General features: G+C 50.4%; 1 protein-coding gene and 1 long non-coding RNA gene across 4 annotated transcripts in view; one reads left to right on the top strand and one right to left on the bottom strand.

The window, feature by feature from the left end:
- Window positions 1-5,208: 5,208 nt before the first annotated feature.
- On the bottom strand, window positions 5,209-20,427 carry LOC128931866 (uncharacterized). Its single transcript, XR_013534974.1, has 2 exons — window positions 19,604-20,427; window positions 5,209-16,752 (listed from the first exon to the last, which is right to left on the bottom strand). It is a non-coding gene; the product is annotated as an uncharacterized LOC128931866 (long non-coding RNA).
- Window positions 16,700-24,723, top strand: part of LOC118153048 (uncharacterized) — a 30,091-nt gene continuing 22,067 nt past the window's right edge. For 2 of the 3 annotated variants that reach the window (XR_013534972.1, XM_078370868.1), the window contains exon 1: window positions 16,700-24,003. The gene's annotated coding sequence lies outside the window, so the exon portion shown is untranslated. The remainder of the gene's footprint in view (window positions 24,004-24,723) is intronic. The other variant, XR_013534973.1, reaches the window with a different exon arrangement.

Raw genomic sequence — 24,723 nt, 5'->3', positions numbered from 1 at the left:
CTGTCCTCCCGACTGCAGAATGGTAGACCCACTGACAGCTGGCACTGAGCACCTGGAAAACCACAGACACTCAACGCCAGCCCATGAACACAGTGGGGAGGAGGCTGTGCCCTGCAAAGCCACGGGGCAGAGCTGCCCAAGACCATGGGCACCCACCTCTTGCATCCATGTGACCTGGATGTGAGACCTGGAGTCAATGGACATCGTTTGGGAGCTTTAAGATCTGACTGCCCCGCTGGATTTTGGACTTGCATGGGCCCTGTAACCACTTTGTTTCGGCCAGTTCCTCCCGTTTGGAACAGCTGTGTTTACCTAATACCTGTACCCCATTGTATCTAGGAAGGAACTAGCTTGCTTTTGATTTTACAGACTTGTAGGTGAAAGGGACTTGCCTTGTCTCAGATGAGACTTTGGACTGTGGACTTTTGGGTTAATGCTGAGATGAGTTAAGACTTTGGGGGACTGTTGAGAAGGCATGATTGGTTTTGAAATGTGAGGACATGAGATTTGGAGGGGCCAGGGGTGGAATGATATGGTTTGGCTGTGTCCCCACACAAATCTCAACTTGAATTGTATCTCCCAGAATTCCCATGTGTTGTGGGAGGGACCCAGGGGGAGGTAATCGAATCATGGGGCTGGTCTTTTCCATGCTATTCTCTTGATACGAATAAGTCTCATGATATCTGATGGGTTTATTAGGTATTTCCGCTTTTGCTTCTTCCTAATTCTCTCTTGCTGCCACCAAGAGAGAAGTGCCTTTTGTCCTCTGCCATGATTCTGAGGCCTCCCCAGCCATGCGGAGCTGTGAGTCCAGTTAAACCTCTTTTCTTCCCAGTCTCAGGTATGTCTTTATCAGCAGCATAAAAACGGACTAATACAGCTACGTTGCCCAGGCTGATTCCTGGGTGTAAGTGGTCCTTCAGCCTCAGCCTCCTGAATGGCTGGGACTACAGTGCACGCTGCTGTGCCTGGCTTGGCTGATTAATTCTTGTGATGGGTTTAGATCTTGTTTGTATTTTTCTTACTATTTAAAGGGGTAGCCTCATTGTTTATTTTGTTTATGTAGCAATGAAGTTGGTGGGGCAGGAGGACTACAACCAGGTGCTTGCCTTAGATTGCCTGAGATGGAGCCCACACAAAGGCTGGGTCAGGCTGAGATGGAGGGGCGGTTGCCTTTGAGCTGCTGTGCCGGCAACACAGCAGCAGGTGGTTTGTCAAAGAAGGCAACATGGAGGCTTGGTCAATGCAGCAGGAGAGGAGTCCAGGCAGGGCTGCCGCAGCCTGACAGGAGAGGCGGACAATCCCAGGGACTGCATCTCATTTGTGTGGACACTCTTCAGCCACCAAAGAGCCAGCACCATCTCCCTGGATCTGGGCGCCTTCCAACCTCGAGAAGACTCAGGATTGCAGAATGGTGCAGTAGGCAGCAGCCAGTCTTGGAGGACCCTCCGTGGCAGCTGCCCACTTCCTGGACCCAGGCTGGCACCCCGCTCTCCCTGGCCTGCCAGCCTTGCCCAGCATCCCGCAGTCAGAAGGAGGAAGAGGAGAGCAAAGGAGTAAGGAGAGAACAAAGTTGTCAACACTTTCGTTGGAGGGGCTTGAACAGAACATCCGGAAGTCTGGGGTGAACAGAGAGCGCTGCTCCTACAATCTGTCTGTGCCATGCCTTGCATCAGCTCTCTGCATCCTGATTTTAGACAGAACGACTCACCAATTCAAACAAATGATGCTACGTCAAGAGCTAAGAGCCCCCTAAAAAATCCATATGGGTTGGTCTGGTGCACTGTGGAGCTGGAATGTAATGTAGAGTCTCTTATGTAACTCACCTGTGAGGCAACAAGCCAGCCTCACAGCCTGCACAGCCCAGCAAGCAGACAAACAGGTTAAGCTGCCTGCCCAGTAGGACCGAGAGTCAGTAGGAACTGAGAGGTGTGAGGTTGTTTCCAAAGCACTTCCCGAAAGGCCAGAGGTAAACAGCCTGAGCAGCTGTCCCGGCTCGGCAGGCCGGGCAGCTCCGTCCCTTCTGTGGCCTTTCGGAGTGGCAGGCCCTGGCCAGCACCAGGCTGGCTGCTTGCCCTGGGGAGTGTCTCCTGCCACCAAGGACCTGAGGGCGGAGCCTGCAGGGAGCTCACTCTCAACAAGAGGCTACTCACACAAACACAGTGCTTTCCCATCTGTCTGTGAAAAGAGTCAGACTCTGTAAAATATTTGAAGAGATTTATTCTGAGCCAAATATGAGTGATCATGGACTGTGGCGTGTGCCCGAGGTGGCTGGAGCACAGCTTGGTTCTGCACGTTTTGGGAGACATGAGACTCCTTCACATACATTTAGGAAATACATTGGTTCAGTCCAGAAAGGTGGGACGACTTAAGATTTTATCATGCAGGTGAGACCTCCCAAGCTTCGGGTCTGTGCTGATGCTGGTGCTGGTCAGCTTCTCCTGAATTCCAAAGGGGAGTTGGGAATAATGCGGCCTGTCCACCCTCTCCTCTCTTCACGGCCTGAACCAGTTTTTCAGGCTAACTCTGGAGTGTGCTCGGTCACGTTCATTAGGTGATTGCGTGGACGGCCGTAACATGTTTTTTTGTTTATGCATTTAAACTTTACAGAAGATGGAAAAGTTAGGTTGTTGCAGCAGTTTGGAGTCTAACATTCCCAGAGAAAAGGTGTAAAATTACCAAATTCCTGAAGAACGCAAGCAAACATTTTCTGTTTATCTGCCGTGCGCAGTGTCAGAAAGGCTGGCACGGGTCACACCGATTTGGCCTCAGAACCATTCCCAGGAGGCCGGCAGGAGTGCCCTCATTTTCCAGGAAAGGCAGCGTTCAGCGAGGCCAAGTCATTTTTCTGAGGTTGAGTGGATTACACATTGCCAACTGTTTTGCATTGTTAATAAAAAATGTATTAAGACTGGGCTGGGCATGGTGGTTCATGCCTGCGATCCCAGCACTTTTGGAGGCCGAGGTGGGCAGGTCACCTGAGTCAGGAGTTCAAGGTCAGCCTTGAACTCCTGACTCTACTAAAAATACGAAAATGAGCCAAGCACGATGGCAGGCACCTGTAATTGCAGCTACCCAAGAAGCTGAAGCAGGAGAATTGCCTGAACCTGGGAGATGGAGGTTGTGGTGAGCTGAGATCACACCACTGCACTCTAGCCTGGGAGAGAGAGCAAGACATGGTCTTAAAATATATATATATATACACACACACACACACACACACACACAAAGACTGACTTCACAGGTTATTCATATGACATTTCATGTAAATGCGGTGAAATACACAGGTTCTATTGTAACAGCATGAGTGAGTCTGAAAGCCGGAGTGCTGCATGTGGTTGGATAAATGGGGACAGGGATTTTCAATAGAAAATAAAAGAAAAAAAGGAAACTTTCAATATAAACTTGGGATCTTAAAGTGAGCATAAAATGAAATCATATGGCTGTTCACGGAGTAGTTTGGTTTTAACCTGAATTGTGAGCTTCTCTTCCTTCAAAGTTCCCAGAATGTGAGAGTCATTTTTACATGAACCTCTGCAGACACAGGTGCTCCCTGGCGGCTTCACCTTTGCTCCTTACAGGAGAGCGTTTAGAAGGGCACCGTGAAATGTTTTTAGAATGAAGGATATGTCTTCTACACGTTTAAGATGTTCCCTGTTGCATAAAACATAAGGAAATGTTTGACAACGGGTTCTTAACGTTTTGGGGTAAGAAAAGTCTTAGAAAATCTGAAAAGCTACCGGCCGTCTCTCTGGAAAGATGTGCACGGACATCACGACATCATTGCGCGTCAACTTGCAGGAGATTTCCGGGTGCCCTGCAGCTGTCCGAGCCCCACGCTCACCCAAGCTGAGAGCGCGGCCCCAGCCTCCTCTGGAATAGCCTTCGGCGTGGGTGTACCTGGCTGCACCCGTGGACGCTGGTTCACTCATAGATTACTATTCACTGAGCATTTTCTCATCAGCCAAGCCGCGCCTCGTGTTTTCAAGTAACCAAATAAACTGGGGGAGTGTTCTTTTCCACTGCCCTGAAGATGACTCATCTCTCCAAGTGGAGGAAAGGTTCTCTTCAGGGTGATTGATGGTGTTTGGGAGCAAAGGGCCTCAGCCGGTTACAGCATGACCCTGGGAGGCCAGCTCTGCTCCCTGGGGCCTGGGGCTGTGGAACGCTGACCCCGCTCTGCTCATCTAGAGGGCGAGTGCTCTAAGTGGGTCCCGACCCCATGGCCTCTGCTCCACGGCTAAGAGCACTGGCTGCAGAAGGACGCAACGCACGGCCTGTGCAGCAACTCACGTGGTGTCACAGCCCTTCAGAGTCCACTGCCTGCAGGGGACCCAGCATTCCCATTCCAGAGGGCTCCTTGCCTCCTGGGAGAGGCCCGTAGGTCCGGGGGTCTGCGTAGGAAAACCCCGGGGGCATCCCTTCCCACTGGAGCCCCGGCTCCAGGCTCAGACTGGGGACTTCAGATGAGGGGCCTCAGTGTCTCTGTGGGTTGGGGAGGTCCCCTGCAGTCCTGGCACAAGGTCGCTGTCTCCCCAGTGCCTGGAGCTGATGGTCTCCACCCTGGGAACACGGAATTGGCCCTGGGTCGCTTCCTTCTGTGCACCCAGGCCTGGCACGCCGTTGCTACGTCTTCGTGTTCAGTGAAGTGAATAACACTGCATCGCACTAGCCAGGACTGGAGGTCAGCACTGAGTGCGTGCTTCGTGTGTGTGGTGAGTTCAGTCTGGTTCACAGGCAAGGCTTGCGGTACAGATGAGAAGCTGAGCAGAGAAAGAGTTTGAGGTCCGCCCAGCGCCAGGCACTGGGGTCGAGACAGGCACCTGCAGGCATGGTGTGGGGCTGTCCACCACCCTGCGAGATGCGGAGCTTTGCTGGGGAGAGGGAGCTGTGCACTGCTGCTTTCATGCAGTCCCCTTTCTTCCCAGAACTTACATGTGTGCACACAATATACCACATGCACACACACACCACACAGGTGCATACAGTACACACACAAGCACACACGCGCCACCAAATCTGAGTGCAGAAATTAAGTGTGACTGCTTGCATCCTCCCCTCCCTCCTCTCCCTCCATCCCTCCCTCCATCTCTCCCTTCCTGCCTCCATTCCTTCCCTTCTCCCTCCCTCCCTCCCTTCCTTCCACAGCATGGGCGTAAGTCAACACAACAACACACAATACAATAACACACAACACAATAAGAAGTGTTTAAAAGTAAGAACTTGTCTCCTTACAGAAACATTGTGTTAATTCAAAAAAGTATTTTCAAATTGTTTTAGTATAACAATTCGCCTATCCAGTGGGTAATCAGGCACAAACCGACACTGTCTTAAGTACGTTATTTGTTTTATTTAAAAATGCATTGCCAGCCATCAGTAATGGACACAGCAGGAAGACGTTAACTGTCTGCAGTTACCAGCACCTGGCTAGTGTCTCCCTTCTCCCAGCCCTCTGCTCTGTGATCAGTACTTTCCTACAGTCCGTTCAAAAAAAAAAAAAAATGGCCCAACACAGCAGTCCCTGTGCCCATCCACCCCCCAACTGAGGCAGCAACCACTCCGCAAAGATTCCATGTACGTGTAGGCCCGGTTTGCAGCAGATAATCAACATATAACACTCAGCTTTTGAAGACTGGAAGCTGGCAAGGCAGTCTCAAAAAGGATGAAGATCCTTTGTGGGTAAGTATCTCACCATGTGCTCTCAGAACAACTTGCGGAGGAAGAACAGCAGCAGAATTCGGTTGTAAGGAAGGGCGGAGGAGGGAAGTGTGCTTGGAGAGCTGTCTCTTTTCACCTATCCTAGAAGTTTTCTAGGTTCATTTAAAAATTATTGATCTTCACTAAAAAAGCCCCAGAGCACAGGTCTTATAAAATCCCATTATTAAAACGATCTACACAACCTGGAGTCTCTGAGAGTCAAGTTAAAATGGCTCTGTCATCTTTCCAGGCTCCCCACTGTGCCAGTTTTGAGAATGGAGGCCTGGCACAGCACACGCTTTGCCACTCCACAGTGGCAGGGTCCCAGGTAGGGACAGAAACGCCAGGGTGGGCTGCTTGTCCAGCAGAGGCTGCAGGTCTGGGTCCCGTTTTGAGATTCTTGCCTCCATCACCGTTCCACAAGGAGATGCCGTGTGACTTGGCTTTGGAAAAGCGTAGAGAAATGCGAAGCCATCAAGGATGGTCCTGGCATGTGTCATTCAGGAGATGCCTGGTTCTGTCTCCATGGGTAGCTGCAGACTTTCAGAACACCAGGCATTTTTATGGTTGCACGTGGAAAAGACGAGGCACATATTTTCCTGAAAGTAGCGTTGCTCTTTTTTGCTGCTCTGAGCAACTCTGCTTCCCCAAAGCCAAGGGAACATTTTCTTCAGCAGGGGATGGACATTGTGTGGGACCGATGCCAGCCTGTCTGTCGTGAAAGGCCGGCTCTGGCCGGGAGGGCTGAGGATGTGTGGGCGAGAGTCCGTCGGGTTCTGCCTGCCAGTGCCCAGCAGGCATGAGTGTGGAGCCTGGGAGGGGCTGGGCTGCGGGAGAGAGGCAGGAGGGTTAGGCCTGGGCTGCTGGAGCTGCTCCTGCTTCTTGTTTTAAAGCAGAAACCAGCACTTTGGATTTTAAATGAAATTTCATAATTTAAAAATACAGGCAAGCCAGTAGACCCCTGGGGTGGAATTCCCAGCTGGCAGAACGGCTTGTCCTGGCTGCCACAGGCACTTCATGGTGAAGCTGGGACCTGAACTCTGAGCTCTAGGTGACGGGTCCCCAAATCTTCCCACAGTGCCATTTGACAGCCGTGCTCAGACACGGTTGTGTCCTGGTGGGGGCAGGGCGCTAACTTACAAACTCAGTGGCGAGTTGGGTCATTGTCCTCAACGACCTTGCCACCTCTTGGACTGGATGATGTCTCCTACTGCTGGTCGCCCCCTGAAGAAAATGAGTATCCCAGTGGCTTTAGTCCCCACCCCTCTCGGAGGCCAGCCACCAGAAGCCCGGGACTCTTTGAAGATCAAGGGAGGACCTTCTACCACTGACACTTGAAGCAGAGCTAACTACCCCACCCTCTGATTCAGCCGGTCAGCGGAGATCTTGAAAAAATGCCTGGAATTCACTTTAGCATGTCCACATCTAAGGAGAGAGTCAGCGGGTGCCTCCTCTCCCGAAGCCTGGAGCCACCTCGGAGCTACCCACATGGGGAGCGGCCGGGAGGGGAGAGCTCTGGAGGGTGGGGGCTCAGGTCCTAGCCTCGTCTCTGTCACACTGTGTGATGTCCTGTGCAGGCGGGTTTGGGTCCATAGCCTTTGGCATTTCTAAAATGAGAAGGCTGGATTGTTCTCGCTCAGCTCCAAAGCCTATAATCCCTGGAATCCTGGAGACCTGGTTTGAAACCCAGGCCTCGTGCTACCTGGGGCAGATTATTTAACTCCTCTGTGCTTTGACTTTCTTATCGGTCAGATAAGTCTGTTCAGATTTGTTGAGAGAACGTGAGCCTTCCAAAGGTAAGCTCCCCACCCTGCACCAGTGAGTCTCCACCTAACACAGCGCTTGCCCCAAAGAAAAACTAATTGCAGACTAACAGCCTGAGACCTAATGTGGCAGTCAGGACGCACAGGATTTGCAAACGCACAGCCACCGGGACGTGCTAAACCTGCCTGGAAACCTTGGGGTTGTACAGTGGGAACCGCAGAAGTCTGAAGGGTGTGGAGTTTGTGGGAGGGGAACTGGGCGGATCGTGTTTCCTCTAAGGATAAGCACAGCAGTGTTCCCTCTAAGAATCAACAACAATAGTTCTTCCATTTCTTTTTTTCATTTCTGGGGCTTGGGAAACTTCACAGTTCCAACTGAGAATTGGATGAAAGATATGGAACGTGCCCCAGAAAGAGGCAGATGCTCTGCATTCAAGCCTGCAAGTTCCACGGATTTTAGGAAACCCATTCCTGAATACTTGTGGCTTTGGAAGTTTCTCTTCAAGTAAAAGCAGCCTTGGGAACGGCTGGCTACGCGGAGGCTTCCTGGGGAACATGGCTGGGGCTGACTCGAAAGAGCTCCCGCTCAGCTGACTCTTCCGAAGATGTGGGCTTAGCTGAGGGTGGTTTACGGAGCCCAGGGAGGTTTTTCTGCCACCATCCATGGCTCTTTAGAGAGTCACAGATCCTGGTCTGAGAAGCCCTGTCAGCAGAACAAGCGTAGATGGTATCCCTGGGGGACAGCAAGCACTGACAGCAGCCGTCAGTGACCGAGGGCTTCCTGCTGGGGACAGTGCCTCTGTCCAAGTTGAGCCCAGGTCCACGTTCAGGTCTGTGTGCAGCACTGTTGACCACCACGGCTTCAGTAACAGGGATGTTTAAACATTGCTCCAGAATCGTGCTGCCACATGACGCTAAAATCTCCCGTCCTTGCTGCTCGGGGGTCCCCAGGTCTATCTCTGAAGTGAAATGGAGCTCAGTGCCCCTGCTTTTTGTCATGGGTTCTCAGCTCTCAGTCATTTGCTTTTCTCTACACTTGTGTTGCCAAAATCTGTGTCAGTCAGAGTTCAACAGGAGAAACAGGGCCAGCAGGAAGCACGTACTGACTTAGCACAGAGAGCCGGCCTGGGCAGCGGGCGAGGTGAGGCGGGCATCCTCGGCAGGCACCAGCCTCATCAGGCTGATCAGGCTGCAGCGGCTGTCCACCGGGGCCTTTCCTCCTCTGCGAGGCCGCTGCTGTCCCTGGAATGCCCTTTGACAGAACCAGGCCCTCCCAGGTTATCTGTCATAATTTTTTTTACTTAAAGTCAGCTGATTACGGACTTCAGTCGCCCTGGCTCCCTTCCCAGCAACGCCTGCTGTTTGATGGAGTAAATCAGTGGGGAATGGGAGCCTCGCCAGGTTGACACAGAAAAGTAATCATCACAGTCCTCCCCTCACCAGCCTGGCACTCACACACAGCTCCTTAACCATCCTTAATTTCCAAAGAGAGACAACAAGAAGTCACACCTCTCCGCCCAATGGCACAATTTCATACAACCGACAACACGCTGGCTCCTTCCCCAGCAAAGGTGCCGAGTTCTTGGTTCATGTTCACTCTTGACATCTCGTAACTGAAATACCGTCAGGCAAAGCTAATTGTTGTTAATTCACCTTATGTTACGTTATTTAAAAAAAGAAGAAAAGGAAGAAAACAAAGGTATTGGGTTAATACATGCAAACATGTTCATAACGAAATAAGAAAGAAACACTCCGTATTTGGTTACTGTATCTGCCATTATCTTTTAGCTGTCAGTGGTCCATGCTCGTAGCTGGCATCCATAACAGCCCTGGTCCTTCACCCAGGCTGTGTTCCGTGGACCCTCAGTTGGACAAGAATCTTCACCTGCTTCGTTCCCAAAGGCTCCGGGCCATCAAGTAGCCCTACCTGAACTGGGTTCCCGTGGTTTTTCCATTAACTTAAGCTCCAGACATGGTAGCACATGAGATACTCTAAGGGATTTTCTGTATTTCAGACGCTCTTCTTCACCTCCAGCGTGGAGTGGCCACTCAATTTCCCCTGGCAGTCAGGACTGTCGCCCAGCCAGTAGAGCCCCTTCTTAGCTTGTTGACTGAGAGGCAGGAGTTGCTGAGAGTAGCCGGGCGGCCTTAACTTTCAGTTCAATGGAGTCATTGTGTCTCGGGCTGGGAGCCCTCCTCCCTCCGGAATGACAACTTCTGGTCTGGCAGAGCCGAAGGTCAGAGCTGAGAAGCAAACATTTTGCTTGTGAGTCACTAGGGGTGATAGTGAGTGGAGTCACTCCTCCTTCACTCTCTTGGTGTGAAGTAGGAAAGTCCCCCCACCCCCCTTTCTCTTGCTGTGGCTGAAGATAAACACATTTGACCTTTTTTCCCCCCGTAAGGCAGAAAGAGTTAGGGTTAAGCAAAAATAATGAATCTGTGGGCCTCCTCAAACACAAAAAGGCAACAGGAGCCCTTTGGGGGCCTGCTCTTCCCCGCATCTAACTGCGAGGTGGCTCCCTGGGTCTCCCAACCACACTGCACAGGGTGCTTGGATTTATTCAGCTACATGCTCGTGCCCCACTGGATGGCTTGCATTTTACCCACTTAATCACAATCTTCACTCACACAATCGCTTACACATTCATTTATTTAAAAAATATTTATTAAACAAAACGCCACGACGTCCCCCTGAGCAGGGCACAGAAATAACTCTGCCCTCGTGGAGCTCATAACTGAGTCCATTTTAGAGAACGTGGCGGGCCGAGGAGCCCCAGGTTTCCGACCCCCTGATCTACAGGGAAAGGCGAGAACTCCATTCTCACCTCCTCTTTTACCGGAAAGAAAGGCAGTCAGCAAGAAAGAGCAAACGCCAGCACGGGGTGATAACATCCTTTGAAGCTGTATGTTAGCCTCTCCCTAAAGAACATTCTGACAGGAACTGTACATCTGATATACGTGTTTCCCAAAACTTATCTTGGCTCCTTGAGAACCAGAACAATACATTTTTACTTGGAGCAAAGGAAAGAAACTAACAGAACAGAAGAGAGAAACCGTATGATCTTATCACAGATGAAGAAGAAGCATTTGGCACACTTCCTGATAAAAACGTTCTGCAAACCTAGAAGAAAACTTCCTCAGGGTGATAAAGAGAATCTGCAAGATCTACGATGAGCCAGGCCCACTGATGCTCGCCTGTAATCACAGCTACTTGGGAGGCTGAGGCTGGAGGGTTGCTTGAGCCCCGGAGTTCGAGACCAGCTTGGGCAACATAGCAAGACCCCTTCTCTAATAATAAAAATAGTAATGATAATAACAATAATAACATTTTAAAATCTACAATAAACATTCTACGTCATTGTGAAATAAAAATGTTTTCTCCTGAGATTGGGAAAAGGCTGTTCTCTTCGCTTCTATTTAACATTGCGTTAGAGGGCCCAGACAGTTAGGTGAAAAGGGCAAAGTAGAACTGTCATTATTCACAAATCACATTACGGCACATGTAAAAATCCCTATTGAATATACAAAAAAAGCTTCCCTAGAATAAATGAATTTAATAATGTCATGGTGTACAAAAGAAATAATCAACATTAATTGCATTTCCAGACATTAAGAATAAACCATTACAAAATAAAATTTAAAAACCGCTCTGCCATTTAAAATAGCATCAAAAATATTACATGCCTGAGAATAAATCTAGTGAAATATACGTAATATTTCGACATTGGAAGATAGAAAGCATTGCTGATGGAAACGGAAGAAGACCTAAATAAGTGGACATGTAGACTATGTTAAGGCTCAGAAGACTCAATGTTATTAAGATGTCAATTTCTCTAAATTGATAAAGACTCAATGTAATCTTATTCAAAGTTCTGGGAGGTTTTTCTCTGTAGAGATTGACAATATGATTCTAAAAATTATTTGGAGATTCAAAGGACCTAAAATAGTCAAAACATTTTTGAAAAAGAGCAAAGTTGGAGAATTACCCTACCTGAATTTACAACTTACTATAAAGCCACAATTATTAACACGGCTGGGTACTGGCAAAAGGATGGACATATATATCACTGGGACAAATGGTCCAGAAATAGACCCATGCATATAAAGTCAATTTATTTTCAAGCTAAGGTGCCAATTCAATCGAATAATAACAGCAAAATCTCTTAAAACAAATGTTGTTGGGGAAACTAGATATCTGTAAAGAAACAGAAACGAATTTTTAACCCTTTCCGTCTACACATAAATTAACTGACATGGAGCATGGACGTAAACGTAAAGTTTAGAACCCTAATGCTTTGAGAAGAAAATACAGAAGACCAATCCGTATGACTGAGATAAGCAAGATTTCTTACATAAGACATAAACATACTAAACATTAAAGGAAAACATGATACATTGCACTTCACGAAAATTAAAATTTTCTGTTCACGAAAAGACAGCATTAAGAAAAGGAGCAAGTGGACCACAGACTGGGAGGAAGTACCTGCAGCAGACGCAGCGGACGAAGGCTTTGTGTCCAGCATGACGCTCCCTGCAGCTCAACAGAAGATGAACAGCCAGCGGGAAATCAGCAGACGACCTGAGCCTTGTGAGTGGGCACTGAGACACCGTAGACATGTGAATCACAGCTATAAGGAAATGTCATTTCACGCCTGTTACTAGGACTGATGCATTGTGGGGAGCGCAAAGTGGGACAGCCGCTTTGGGGAACTCTGCAGTTTCTACTTAACACACATCTTTCCTGTGGCCTGGCAATTCCCTTCTAGGTTCACACTTCCTCGGGAGGAATGAAAATATATATGTCCCTGGAAAAGCTCGTTCAGGAACGTGCAAAGCAGTCTAGTGTGGGAGTGGTCCACACGTCAAATCACGGGAAATGGACAACGCACTGTGCAGCAGCCACACTCGGCAGGCCACACCCCGGGCATCCACACTCGGCAGGCCACACCCCGGGCATCCACACTCGGCAGGCCACACCCCGGGCATCCACACTCGGCAGGCCACACCCCGGGCAGCCACACGCGGCAGGCCACACCCTGGGCATCCACACGCGGCAGGCCACACCCTGGGCAGCCACACTCGGCAGGCCACACCCCGGGCAGCCACACTCGGCAGGCCACCCAGGAGCAAGGGCACAGATGCCGGTCCAGGCAATGGATGACGCTCCTCAAAACATCACGGCAGAGGAGAGGTCTGATGCAGAGACAGCACCGGTTTCTTCCTTTTGCGTGCCACCCATGGTGCTGTGCGACCCCATCAGTGGGAAGACCAAGAACAGGCAGGTGAAGCCATAAGGACAGAAATTAGGGGCATTTGATCAGAAAGGCCCAGGGGAACTTTCTGGCATGGTGGCAAGTGTGTTTTATTCCTCAAGCCGTGTGTGTGGCATGGGCCTGTGCAAGCATGAGAACACACTGACCTGAACATACAAGATCTCCGTGTTTTATGTCCCGTCAATTATGTATTGATTAAAAAAAGAAAAAGGAAAGGCATGAATGCTTTGCTCTTTTTGTCATCTTTGGGTTCAACTCCAGATGACTCTTCCTTCTATGGCCTGGAAGCCACAAACTTACAGTCAAGGGAAGGCCTTTCTGTGCCAGGCCCTCGTAAACTCTGTTTTGCTCCCTCTAACCCTGGGGTGGTGTTTTCGAATCAAAGTTTCTTCAAATGTTAATTGGGATGAGACTTGCTTTGCATATTTTGTTGGTATATTTAGAGGACGACCTTTGAGGACATGTATTTATTCAGAAATATGTATTGGGCTGAGCCCTGCAGATCCCCTGCAGGAGCCTTGTGGCGCTGGGCTCGGCGGGTAAGTGGGCTCGCTCTGGCTCTCACGTCATGTGGTCACTGTCCTAATTTTCATATGATGCAAATTCATTGTAGAAAAAATTTTTAAATGCGCCAAAGCCCGAGAAGAAAACTACAGGAGCGTATGATCCCGGAGGCAGCTCCACTGTCACCGCCGGTCCCCGCTGCTTCACTCCATCCAAATCGTGGCTGCCGTGTGTATACTACGTCCGTGCTTTTCCACTCCACGCGTAGCGAAAACACTTCCCCACACTATTGAATGCATGGTGTTCTGTCGTAGGAAGGTGCTGTAATTTACCAAGCGAAACCTGCACTGTTTGAAATGTTTCCAGCATCTGTAAAACTGCTCGTGTGTGCAGGCACCGTTGCTCTGGCAGGAGGAGGCGGAGGCCTCCCGTGCTGCTGCCTTCCATTCCTCTCACAAGTGCATGCTTTTCACACACTTTAAAGCACCTCTTGAGGAACGAGACACTGATTTCTTCCTTGTGTGTGCCCCTCATGGTGCGAGCATATGCTGGGCAGGGGTGCTTTTAGGGTGCCCTGGGAGGAAGGGGCAGGTGGGCTCCAAGAGCCTTCACAGCACTGCCATTGGGTGGGAGAGCCCTGGGCGGAGGCACCAGCAGGACCCGGCTGGTGAACGCAAGACATAGCCCAGCACTGCGGGCACACAGACCTTGTCAGGCAGTGATACACCCTCCGGGCCGGTGGTTCCCTTGGGCAGGAAAATGCATCTTGAAAAATCTATCCAACAATTATACTTTTTTTTTTTTTTTTGGAAATGGAGTCTTACTCTGTCACCCAGGCTGGAGTGCAGTGGTGTGATCTCAGCTCACTGCAACCTCCATCTCCTAGATTCAAGCGATTCTCCTGCCTCAGCCTCCAGAGTAGCTGGGATCACAGGTGTGCACCACCATGCCTGGCTAGTTTTTGTATTTTTAGTAGACATGGGGTTTCATCATGTTGGTCAGGCTGGTCTCAAACTGCTGACCTTGTGATCTGCCTGCCTCAGCCTCCCAAAATGCTGGGATTACGGGCACCTGGCCTTCAATTATACTTTTCTATCTAGAAACATAAACAAGTCTTGTTTTAATAATACAAACTAGAGTGCATAAATCTCAACAAACCTTCCATCCTGGTGAGGTAAGGGAAGAGGACAGCCCACAGGACCAAAAGGGCTGTCATGACCGGGAGGAAGGGGCTGATGACGAGAAGCTTTGCCGGGACCTGTTCCTGGGAAACCTCTCCTGGTCATTATGCACACCCATTGGAAGAAGACAAGGTATGCCCGCTAGCCCACCAGAGGCGGCGTTCTCATTCACTCCCCAGCACGTATTTATTGGATGCCTAGCTCCTTCTCAGCATAGGTCTGGGTTCCGGATAGACAGATGAATACTGCTTGGTCCTTATTCTAGAGGAATTTCTAGTCCCACAGGGAAGACAAGCACACAAACGTACACTGATGAGGAATGTTCTTGTGCCCAGAAGAGGGGCAGTTCATGCAGACCCCGGAGAAAATGACAGACACATGGACACGTGAAGAATGAAAACAAGCCAGCAGGGCAAGTGAAGGGGGCGGCAGGGAGGGTCGGGGGGCCCAGAGCTCCAGAAGCATGGACTGGAGGGTGAGAGAGGAAGAGGTGAGACGGAGCCTGGTGGCTTTCAGCTCCTCCCACAACAGGGTTTGTTTTGGGGCCAACTCATAGCAGAACCGGTGGACGCTCCGCACGAGGCTGAAGATGAAGCCTGACTCTGTTAGCAGTCCCAGGCTGAAGCTTGGGAAGGAAGCTCTGTCGCCATCGCCTAGCCTGCAGCGAGCATGGGTGGCAGCAGGTGCAGTGTTGGGAGTGCTGCAGGATGGAAGAGTATCCACTGCCGCCCCTCCAGTGGCCGGGCTGGGAGAGGGTGCAGTGGCCATGCTCAGAGCCAGAGTCTCTGCTGCAGCCCCCACCGCCCAGCTGCTCATGGTCACTCAGCCCAGGCCAGGCGGTGCCCTGGCCCTGTGACTTCATGGAGGGCTGTGTCCCTGGCACTCTGTGAGCCTCTCTGAATGGGGGTCATGAAGCAGCAGGGTCACACAAGGGCCTCTGGTGCCTCTGGCCATGGGGGCAGCTGAACTGAAGGCACTGGGCTGGGCTGCAGTGTCAGATCCCAGCCTAGCAGGCAGAGGGCAAGGCCCAGGCAGGCGCTGGCACCAGACCAGGAGCCGGGCAGCCTCGGAACACGGTTGGTGCTGTCCAGTCCTGGGAGTCGGGGTGCACTTGGCAGTCAGGACAGAGCAGCCTCCCCACCTGCTGCCTAGGAGACGGTGACCTAATTCTTATCTCCACCACCTTGCTTCATGCCCGCACACCTGGGACTAGCTCCACTTCCACTGGAGGGAGGTTTCCAGCTCAGATTCATAGACAGATTCCAGAGAATTCTAGAGGATGCCCTGAGAAGGGAGGAGGGTGTGGGCTGGGAGTCAGTCTGGGTTCCGCCATGATCTCATGGAGGGGGAGCTGGGTTCGGCCTGGCAGCCATCTGGTTTCTCAGATTCTCAGTGGTGTCTGCTCACAAGAGCCGCAGAACTGTGCTCGCATCTCTCAGGATGCAGGTGCGGGGAGCGCGCACCTGTCCCGGGCGGTGTCTGGGGCCCCCTGGGTGCCGAGAGCTATCACCTTCCATTTCTTCTTTCGCTGACTAGAAAGTGGCTTCACCTGGAAGCCAGGGTGCCCAGTTCATGAGTCCCTGCCGCTGTCATCTTTTGTTGCAATTGTAAGTGGTATCCACAGATTTGTATTTTTTAGGCACTGAAAATGCTTTAAAGGGTCATTTTCCTCGGGGACTATCCTGGTGAGGGTTTTTTTTCTTTTTGTGATCAATAACCTCTTCTAGAAATGTCTGTTCTTTGGCTGGGAAAGGTGAAGATTCAGGTCATTCTACAAAACCCGCCAAGCCGCCGTGTGGAAGATGAGATGGCTCTTCAAATCGCAGACCTTACTGAAGAGGGTAACGAGTAGAAGGCCGAAAGGAAGACCGTTCATTCACTTTCAGGCACAAATCTTCCACTGCTGAGATGCGGGTTCGCAAATGTTAGCGCTCCCAGCATGCAGGAACCCCACGGCCGCTGGCTTCGGTCCTTTGGAGCCAGCAAAGGCCCATTCGGGGCGCTGCACTATTCCAGGGCTCCGGCCAGCAGGGCAGGGCCGGGCAATGCCTGTTCCCGCTTGATCCTAACTGCAGATTCAGTGCAAGGCACTTCATTATGCGTGGAATCTTCTCGGCAAGGATAACGTGTTTACATGGTGTTTAGAGACTAGAAACGGAGTTAAGGAATGTGAGTAACATCCACGAGAAAGACGGAGGAGACAAAAGCAGACAAGAACAACTAGAAGCCAGGCGGCGGCGCAGGCCTCCGGTGGCAGAAGGAGCTTGCTTTGTCCGTGGGGCTTGGCCGAGACGGGGTGGTGTCAGGGACGCAAGGTCTCGTGAGCAGCTGGAGCTGGACAAACAGAGCGAGTCGAGGTCAGCAGGGGTGGCCCTGGGGTTTTCAAAGTGCTTTGATGGAGACAGAGGAAGAAAGTGGCGGGTAAAGACAGGCTGGGGCTCTTTCTACCTCTCCTCACTCTGCTGTAGCCCTGGGAAAGTCATGGAAGCTCTCTGGGCTCCACTCGCCTCATCTGTGAAACGGGAACACATGCTATTTGCCAGCTTGGTGAGGGTATGTATCTGACAGAGGACCTTAGAGATGTCCTGGGACCAGGATGTCACTTCCTCAGACCCAAACTGGGAGGACCTTGTCTTGCCTATTCTCCAGGGTCCAGGGGTGGCAGGGGTCCGGGGATCCAGGGGTCCAGGGAATAGGGGTGGCAGGGCTCCAGGGATGGCAGGGGTCGAGGGTTCCAAGGGTGGCAGGAGTCCAGCGGTCCAAGGGTGGCAGAGGTCCAGGGGTCTGGGGTGGCAGAGGTCAGGGGTGGCAGGGGTCCAAGGGTGGCAAGAGTCCAGGGGTCTGGGCTGGCAGGGGTCCAGGGGTCCAAGGGTGGCAGGGGTCCAGGGATCCAAGGGTGGCAGGGGTCCAGGGGTCTGGGGTTGCAGGGGTCCAGGGGTGGCAGAGGTGGCACGGGACTGGGGAGGATTTGCAGACCAGCACCCCCAACATCACACTGAGGGGCTTGGCTGCTGCTAAGTCTGAGCAGGGGGAGTTTCTGAGTTTGATTCCTGCAGTGGCCCCTCATGGTTGCCAAGAAGTCAGGCATCCCCTCCCAACATCTAACGGACACTTACAAGCTCAGGCCTCAGGAGAGGCGCCTGCAATCTTTGCGCAGCTGCACGCTGAGTGCTGGGGTTTCACCCAGACCACAGCGAGGTCTCGGGCACCCTGGTCACACCCTTGGCATCAACTCTGTGCACAATCATGTGGGACCCGGAGCCACAGCTGTGCCGCAGAGCAGAGGCAGGAGAGGAGACAGCCTTCATATTTTGCTGCGGGCTGGGGAGTGCCTTTCAAAATGCTGTCATTAAACCGAATCGCCAAGGGGCATTTTGAGTTCAGGGCACCCTCCCCGGGTACGGGGAGGTCTGGCTCTGTTGTGGCTGATGGGAATGGCTCAGTCTGGACCTAAATAGCCCCTTTCCCCCCAGGGTAATGGCACGTTACTGTCAGGAAGTTGCACAATATAAAATCTCAGTCCAAGTTCACAGCCGAGTTCAAAAAGACTGAAAACAGAGGGTTGAATGTCAGCCTCTCGGGGATGAATTTAGGCCATTGTTTAGAATTAAATGTTTGGTCAGAAAACCCACGCTTGTCCAAACACAGAGATGGGGTGGGGAAGCCACTGAGGGAATCCAGGGACAGGAGTGTCCGAGGACTTCAGGGCACTTTGTGAATCAATACTTCACACTCCTTTTGAAAAAATGTCCTATTTTACAGCAAGAGAATCTAACACTGGCCTTGGATTTGGGTCAAAGGCTCTGGGAGGTCTCCTGTGCTTACACGTACGTTTCTAACTCAGTTCTAAGTAAAGCTGAAGATTCTGCCAAGGAAAATGTCCCATGAACTACAAATGCCTATGGTTGACTTTCACACTGGTGCTCCCTAACCAGCTGACCTCTAAAGAGAAGGCTGCTACAACAGGAGACAGAGGAAACTCAGCAGACTGTAGGGGAGAGGCAGGAACTCAGGTGAGAGATGGAGAGGCAGGAAGTCAAGTGAGAGATGGAGAGACAGGAAGTCAGGTGAGAGATGGAGCGGCAGGAACTCAGGTGAGAGATGGTGGAGACAGGAACTCAGGTGAGAGATGGAGAGACAGGAACTCAGGTGAGAGATGGAGAGACAGGAACTCAGATGAGAGATGGAGAGGCAGGAACTCAGGTGAGAGATGGTGGAGACAGAAACTCAGGTGAGAGATGGAGGGACAGGAACTCAGGTGAGAGATAGAGAGACAGGAACTCAGGTGAGAGATGGAGAAACAGGAACTCCGGTGAGAGATGGAGAGACAGGAACTCAGGTGAGAGATGGAGAGACAGGAACTCAGGTGAGAGATGGAGTCAGGAACTCAGGTGTAAGATGGTGGAGAGACAGTAATTCAGGTGAGAGATGATGGAGGGACAGGAACTCAGGTGAGAGATGGTGGAGAGACAGTAATTCAGGTTAGAGATGAGGAGGGACAGGAACTCAGGTGAGAGATGGTGGAGAGACAGTAATTCAGGTGAGAGATGATGGAGGGACAGGAACTCAGGTGTAGGTTCCCTACAGTGGCTAAGGGAATGAAGACAAGTTAATGCATGTAAATTGTTAAGGTGTAGAAATGATAAAACTTGACCACTGATCGGGCTGGATAGTGAAGGAGAAGGTGAGTTAGGGGTGTCCTCTGCTTCCAGCAACAGAACGGTTCAGGGCAACAAACCTGGCACAGGTGGGAGCTACTAGGGGTCATGGAGGATGATGGGTTCAGTTTCCAACAGGTGGAATTTGCAGCGTCATGGGCTGTTTGAGAGGAGGGTTGGGTAGGAAATGTGCGTGTGAGGCTGAAGCTCCTTGCAGGGATGGGGCCGAGTGTTACTGGCCTGAGACTCAGTGGCATTTAGAAGGAAGTTCAAGAGGGGCGAGAGGAGACCAAGCAGGGAGGGGCAGGAGATATGGACCGAAGTCAGCCCTGGACCAACTCCCAGAGTGAGGCACGGGAAGAGGCAGGCGCTCCTGGAGGAGGCTGGGATGCAGTGGGGCCAGTGGGCCAGTGAGGTCAGGGGGACGGCGGGCCACAGAGCAGGAGGTGGGGGCGTCCCCATGCCGACACGCAGCCCCAGGGCCGCCCGCAGAGCCGCGACACCCAGGCCGCCAGCGCCGGCTTCACCTGGCTGCAGCGAGTCCGCTGGTGTGTCCAGTGACCCGAGCCTGTGCCTCCGGAGGACTCGCTGCATCAGAAAGTCTGAGGAAGAAAAGCTGTGAGCGCAAGTTATCCGTGGATTAAATATCGTTCCTTGGGTAACGCAGGCCGCGGGGTGAGGACGTGGTCGAATCACCAGGTGCCCCTGGGAGAGGTGGCGGTCTCCGGCGCAGAGGGCCGGGCTTGGTGCAGGTGCCAGCCCTGCTCTGGTGCTGCCCACGGGGCTCCAGCACAAGGCACAGCCGTGAGCTCCCACGGCCGCAAGAAGGGAAGGCCTGAGCCGTGGTGCGCCCGGACGCACGCGGACTGGCTGCAGGCGCACCGCATCCGCGAGCGAGGGCGGACGGTGTCCGAATCCGCCCGGGGGGCAGCAGCCCCGCTTCTCGCCTCCTCAGAAGAAAGAATTCGACTGAGGGGTCCAGGGCAGAAAGAGATCGAGCCAAGTTTCAGGGCAGGAGTGGAAGTTTATTAGAACGCCTTAGAGCAGGAACGAAAGGAAAGCACGTTTGCAAGAGGCCCAGGCGGGTACCGGAAGGCCACGTGCAGTGTGTCTCCTCCATCCTAGGGCTGTATACGCGGTTCCGGTTCCGGCTCCGGCGTGGGGTGCTTCCTCCCCCACGACGCTCCCCTCGGGGTGGGCTGCCCGCATGCGCAGAGCCCGCCTGACGCCCGGGAAGTGAGCACGCGCGGCGGGCCAGGAAGTGGTGCACATGCCCTTCGGAGGCTTCCTTCCCTTTTCCGGTGGTGTCCCGGGAAGGTCATGCTGCGCCATTTTGTCTCTAAATGCGCATGCCCAGCCTCACTTGCCCAATACCTGCGATTTTGTTGGAAGCCCTTTTTATCTCTTTGGGAAGTTGCTTCTTCCTGGTGCCTGCATTAGTGTGACGGCTGTGGATCATCAGGAGATTGTCTCTCCCTCGCTACGGCTGCTCTTTGTCATTTTTAGAGGGGCAGTGTGGTAACTGTGAACCAACATGACTGTGGTTGCCTGACATTCCTGGCAGGTGGGGGAGAGCCCTTTCCTGTCCCGCTTATGTCTGACTGCCTGTACCACGTGGGCTCGGACAAGGAGATCACAGGGTCTGCCTCTCGCCCTCTTCTTGCCGCTGCAATGGCTTTGCTCTCTGCAGCCTTGCTCCACGTTGGGGAGAGACCACCACCCAGGGCACAGCCTTGTAGGACCCCAAGCTCCACACACCAGAAAGAAAGCTCTCTCCAAAAGAGTCTTCCTTGGATCTCGCTTGTCATATCCACAGTGGAGAAAGTGGAGCCACAAACCTATGTGGTGACGGCTCTGGATGGCATTGAAGGGGCTCCCCAAAAGGAAGGACGAACATGCACTCTTTAGACACCACATCTAATGTCCCTCAACCTCAGTTACCCAGTCTGCAAAACACACAAGGAATCTAATATTATCACAGTACATGAGTATTAACGGAGAAACTGTACACACAGTTCTTGCCCCTTGGCCTGCACAAAATGGGCCTTCAACAAATAACAGATTTTTTTTTTAAAGACTATTTTTTTTTTTTTTTTTTTTTGAGATGGTGTCTTGCTCTGTCACCCACTCTGGAGTGCAGTGGCACAATCTCGGGTTCCCGGGTTCAAGTGATTTTCCTGCCTCAGCCTCCTGGGTAGCTGGGATTACAGGCACGTACCACCACACTTAGCTAATTTTTTTGTATTTTTAGTAGAAATGAGGTTTCATCATGTTGGCCAGGCTGGTCTCCAACTCCTGAGCCCACGTGATCCGTCTGCCTCGGCCTCCCAAAGTGCTGGGATTATAGTCGTGAACCACTGCTCCCAGCCAAGACTATTTTTTTTTTAGGAATAGTTTTAGATTCGCAGCAAAATTGAGCAGAAGGTAGGAAGAATTCCCATCTACTTCCTGCCCTCACACAGACACAGTCTGGCCAGCTATCTGCATCCCCTACCAGAGGGGTACATTTGTTACAGTCAGTGAGCCTCCAGCAACACTTCATTCTCTCCCAAAGCCCCTAGTCTACATTAGGGCTCATTCTTGTCATTTTTAGAGGGGCAGTGTGGTAACGGTGCTGTACATTCTGTGGGTTTGGATAAGTAGATAATGGCGGGAATCCATCTTTTTAGTATTACACAGGGTATTTTCACCTCCAGAAAAATTGTGTGTGCTCTGCTGATTCATTCCTTCCCTCGAAAGCCCTGGCACCCACTTTTTACTGTCATCATAGGTTTGCCTTTTCCAGAATGTCATGCAGTTGGATCATGTAGTTTGTAGTCTTTGGGGATTGGCTTATTTCCCTTAGGAATATGCATTGAAATTTCCCTCGTGTCTTTTCGTGAACTGATAGCTCATTTCTTTTCAGTGCTGAAAACTGTTTTAAGGTCTGGATGTATTACAGTTTGTCTGTTCACCAATTGAAGGACATCTTGGTTGCTTCCAATTTTTGGCAATTACGTACAAAGCCGATTTAAACATCCCTATGTAGGCTTTTGTGTGGACATAAATTTTGAATTTCTTTGGGTAAATACGAAGGAGTGGAACTGCTGAATTGGATGGGAAGAGTATGTTTCGTTTTGTAAGAAACTCGCTAGACTGCGGTGGATGGGTTCTTTCGCCCTACATCCTCATGTTGTCGGCGTTTTGGGTTTTGGCTGTTTTAGTACGTGTGTAAACTGTGTCGCTGTTGTTCTGATTTGCATTTCCCTGATGACGTGATGCTGAACATCTTTTCATATGCTTATTAGCCATCTGTGTATCTCCTCTAGCGAGGTATTTGTTAAGGTCCTTGCCCCATTTTTTAAAATGAGTTGTTTGTATTCTTATTGTTGAGTTTTTAAAGTTTTTGTATATTTTGGATACAGTCCTTTAATGTATGCCTCTTGCAGATATATTTTTTTCTCAGCTTGTGGCCTATCTTTTCATTTTCTTCACTGTGTCTTTTGCAGACCAGAAGTTTTAAAATCACTTCCAGCTTGTCAATTAGTTCTTTCATAAATAATGAATTTGATGTATCTAAAAGTCATTGCCAAACCCAAGGTCATCTAGGTTCTCTTCTGTGTTATCTTCTAGGAGTTTTATAGCTTTTTGCATTTTGTACTTATGTCTATGATCCACTTTGAATTAATGTTTGTGGATGGTGTAAGATCTGTGTCTAGATTCATTCTTTTATAGGATGTCAGTTGTTCCAGCACTGTTTACTGAAAAGACTAGCTTTGTTTCATTTTATTGCCTTTGTTCTTTTGTCAAAGACCAGTTCACTATATTTATGTGGATATGTTTTTGGACCTCTATTCTGTTCCATTGATCTGCTTTTTTGCCAATACCACACTGTTTTTAGAGTAAGCTGTAGCTTTAGAATAAGTCTTGAAGTCAGGTAGTGTCCATCCTCCAAGTTTGTTCTCCTTCAGTATTCTGTTGGCTAGTCTGGGTCGTTTGCCCCTTTTTATAACCTTTAGAATCAGTCCATCAAGATTCCCAAAATAACTTGCTGGGATTTTGATTGGGATTGCGTTAAATCTCCAGATTAAGTTGGGAAGAATCTTGATAGCTTGACAATATGGAGTCTTCCTATCCAGGGACATGAACTGTTTTCCTACTTACTTAGTTTTTTTTTATTCCTCTTATCAAAGTTTCACAGTTTTCCTCATACAGATGTTTTGCATATTTTGTGAGATTTATTCTTAAGGTATTCCTTTGTTTTTTCAAGCGCTCTACTATCAATGGCGTTATGTTTTTAATTTCAAGTCGCACTTGTTCATTGCTGTTGGGTAGGAAAGTGATTGGCTTTGCATATCAATCTTGTAGGCTGCCTCCTTGCTATTAGCATAAGCAGTCATTAGTTTCAGGAGTTTTTCCCTTGGTCAGTTCTCTCAGATTTTCTCATAGTCAGTTGTGTCATCTGCAAACAAAGACAACTTCATTTCTTTCTTCTCCTCTGTGTACCTTATATGTCATTTTCTTGTTTATTGCATTAGCTAGGACTTTTAGTGTGACGTTGCAAAGGAGCGTTGAGAGGTGATGCCCGTGCCTCGTTCCTGGTCTTAGTGGGGAAAGTTTTGAGTTTCTCACCATTAGGAATGGTGATGTTAGCTGTAGGTAGATTTGTAGATATTCTTTATCAAGTTGGGGAAAGTTCTCATCTATCTCAGTTATTTTTTTATAGCTGAATAAAAAGTATTACATCGAGTTCATGTTCAGAGCTGGTTAAGGCACCATCTCCATGAGGTTTCCATGCACCGTGCAGTCCAGAGGCTGTGGTCATGGTGCTCCAGTTTCAGATGAAGAACCGAACTGGAGAGAGGCCCCAGAGCCGCCCTGGAGTATGAGGTGGAAAACACCAAGAGGCCTGCTTTTCCAGACCGTCTTTGAAGAGCTTTATCTTCAGGTACCAGTGCGGTGGGGGTGCGTGTCGGAGGAAGGATGACTAAGTTGGGGACCCCTCACGGCAGGGACAGCTCGGGAGTGGGGGACCACGCTTCTTTGTTGGCCTTCTGCATCTGGTTTCATTCTGTCCTGAGAGACATCAGGTCTGTTAGCTCCTGCTGTGTCTCCGAAGCCTCAGAGCTATGGATAAGTGAATGAGAAACACTTTGTGAATGTTTTCTGTTTCTCTTCTTCTTTAAAAATGACAGCAAGAAAGAGAAAAGAGGGAAGAAAGAGGACCTATTCCTTATCTCCCTCTGACAGCCTCGTTGGCCTCCTGCCGCTGTCCCTTCCCCAGTATTCCGGTGGCCCGGGGGGTCTGGCTTGCTGGTGCCACAGCTGGGAATGATACAGAGATTTCAGAATGTCCAGGTCTTAGCATCACATCCCAGCTCGATTTCAACATTTCAGTGTTCATTTATAGTAGATCCTATTTAAAGAATATGTTCTAGAAATTACTTTAAAATATTGTCTAAACACAGAGACTTAGCCACCCTCCCAAGGACCTGTCCTCAGCTGAACTCTTGTGTCAGCCTTAAATAATATTTGATAATAATAATATCAAAAACTGGGCCAATAATGCTGTCTTGTTGCAATTGGAAAGGCGTCGTCCTCTGAGATTATCATCTCCCAAGCAGGATTTATTTTCTTCTCCTGAGCTCAAGGTGAATTCTCGCTAAGC

Source organism: Callithrix jacchus, chromosome 4 (assembly GCF_049354715.1).
Source record: "Callithrix jacchus isolate 240 chromosome 4, calJac240_pri, whole genome shotgun sequence".
Taxonomy (NCBI): domain Eukaryota; kingdom Metazoa; phylum Chordata; class Mammalia; order Primates; family Cebidae; genus Callithrix; species Callithrix jacchus.
This window is presented reverse-complemented; position numbering and strand designations above follow the sequence as displayed.